Here is a 2,635-nt window from a genome sequence, read left to right as displayed (position 1 = left end):
AAATTATTTAACCTACTCGATTGGGTTGCTGTGACCATTTAATGAGATAGCATGTATAGTCTTGATCTCATCGCAAGCTGTAAGAAGTGATACATAAATGTCAGTTGCATTTTTCTGAGCTGAACTTCTTAGTATTCTCTCCTATTTCATAGGTGGCTTTTTAAGCTTATCTTTCCTCTGAGCTAGACATTAGTTTGGTGCTGAATTAGAATTTCCATGTGGTTGTCCCTGAATTTTACTGCTCCCCCAGCACCCTGTCTTTGTCTCTCATGCTGAAAGTGGCCTTTTAACATTGCCTTTTAACCTGGATCTTCCTTCTTTTTGCCTGGAATGGTTGTTTTTTTTGTTTGTTTGTTTTTGAGATGGAGTCCCACTGCAACCTCTGCCTCCTGGGTTCAAGTGATTTTCCCTCCTCAGACTCCCAAGTGGCTGGGATTATAGGTGCCCACCACCAGGCCCAGCTAATTTTTGAATTTGTGGTAGAGATAGGATTTTACCATGTTGGCCAGGCTGATCTTGAACTCCTGATCTCAAGTGATCTGCCTACCTTGCTCTCCCAAAGTGCTGAGATTATAGGCGTGAGCCACTACACCCAGCTTTCTGCCTGAGATGTGGATGTGATTCCCAGAAGTGCAGCTGCCATCTTGCCACCATGAGGTAACCTAAGGGTGTCAGAGCGGAAGGATAAAAGGAGCCTCTGTCCTTGATGGCAGTGTGGGACTATACTAGAGCTTGACTACTCACCAAATCTCACATTTAAAGAACACACACTTTAAAATTTAAAACTCCAATTGTCTCTAAAATAAGAAAGAAAGAAAATAGGTTCAGGTGAGGAAGTATGGCAGAATGTTGATAAATGATGAATCTGGGGAATGGACATATTGGTTCACTATAGTTTTCTCTTCAATTCTGTGTGTGTGTGTGTTTGAAAATTTTCATGACAAAAATTTGAAAGCAAATTGACCTTCACCAAATTTCTTATCTTGATTATTATGTGAAGCTCTAGGTTCTAATCAAGCTCTTCGAAGGGCAGAGGACAATGATTTCCTGTTGGTCAACTTTTCTTTGGCTGCATCCCAATACCCCATGCTTGCCTCAATATTCCTGCTGCGCTGCTGCCCCCTGCTGGCCCCTGCCATTTTGTGTGCCTAAGGATAAGCTTCCCACCATGTCAGAGGGCTGTGAGTTCCCTCCACTGAAGAAGGTTTTTTTTGTTTTTGTTTTTGTTTTTGTTTTGAGGCGGAGTCTTCACTCTGTCGCCCAGGCTGGAGTGCAGTGGCACCATCTCGGCTCACTGCAAGCTCCGCCTCCCAGGTTCGCGCCATTCTCCTGCCTCAGCCTCCCGAGTAGCTGGGACTACAGGCGCCCACCACTGCGCCCGGCTAATTTTTTGTATTTTAGTAGAGACGGGGTTTCACCGTGTTAGCCAGGATGGTCTCGATCTCCTGACCTCGTGATCCGCCCGCCTTGGCCTCCCAAAGTGCAGGGATTACAGGCGTGAGCCACCGCGCCTGGCCAGAAGGTTTTTAGACTAGACTCTTGATTTTAGATGATGTTTAATAAATTAATGCCCCTTCTATTCTCAAATTCTTAATGCCTGATTTTTAAAAAGCATGATGGGCATGTGGGGAGATACAAGAGACACAGAAGCCTGTGCCTTTGTGGTTCATTTTGTAGGAATGAGAATTCATAAAATGTACCACCCCTCATTCTGTCTCAACTGATGCCCCATCCCTCCTTCCATTTTCATCCTTCTAATTTCTTCATTCTCTGTTTGATGGACATGTTATGGGAAATATGTTTCAGAAATACTATCTTTTTTGTTTTTATTTAATCTTAGATTTCCTGAGCGTGGTGCTGGTGAAGTATTTGTAAACAAAATAACTACTTCAGATGGACCAGAAGAGAGAAAGGACTGTTGCAGGTTGCTGAAGACAACCTTGACTGTGTTTTTTAAGGTATGCCCACGTCTGCTAACCCCAGGGAACTATTGGACACAACATATTTGACTGGTTTGCTGATTTCCAGAACAGCCAATAGTAGTGTAACTGAGCAGAGAAACAATGCTGTTAGAAGGGGCATGGTGGGAGTGAGACTGGCCCTTCAGTTTGCATGGGACCTGGGTGAAGCCTGTGACTGCTGGCTTTCCCCTGCTTCCCTGACAACCTGCATGACTCAGCAGAGGCAGCCATAATCCTGCTAGGTACACAATTCCATTGACCTTGCAACATCACCCGCATCCCCCAGAGCAGCCACAGCAAGACCTGCTCAAGGAGAGTCTGAGCTCAGACATGCTTAGCCTTGCCCCGACCTGATGGGCCTTTCCTATCCACCCTGGTAGCTGAAGACAAAGGGCATATACTCTTAGGAGTTCTAGGGCCCCACCCACTGCCATTTTCTCTCAGTACTACCACAGCTGATGTTCTCTGGAAAGAGCCACCTTCTGGCTGTAGGTCAACCAGCACAAACATAGAACATTAAGCCACCAAAGCTAAAAACCCTCATAGAGTCCATTTCAACACCCTGCCACCTCCACGGGAACAGGTACTTGTATCCACACTGAGAGACCCATAGATGGTTCACATCACAGGACTATGTGCAGACAATCGCCAGTACCAGCCTGGAGCCGGGTAGA

This window comes from Macaca nemestrina, chromosome 7, assembly GCF_043159975.1.
Source record: "Macaca nemestrina isolate mMacNem1 chromosome 7, mMacNem.hap1, whole genome shotgun sequence".
Lineage (NCBI taxonomy): Eukaryota > Metazoa > Chordata > Mammalia > Primates > Cercopithecidae > Macaca > Macaca nemestrina.
Note: the sequence above shows the minus strand (reverse complement) of the source record.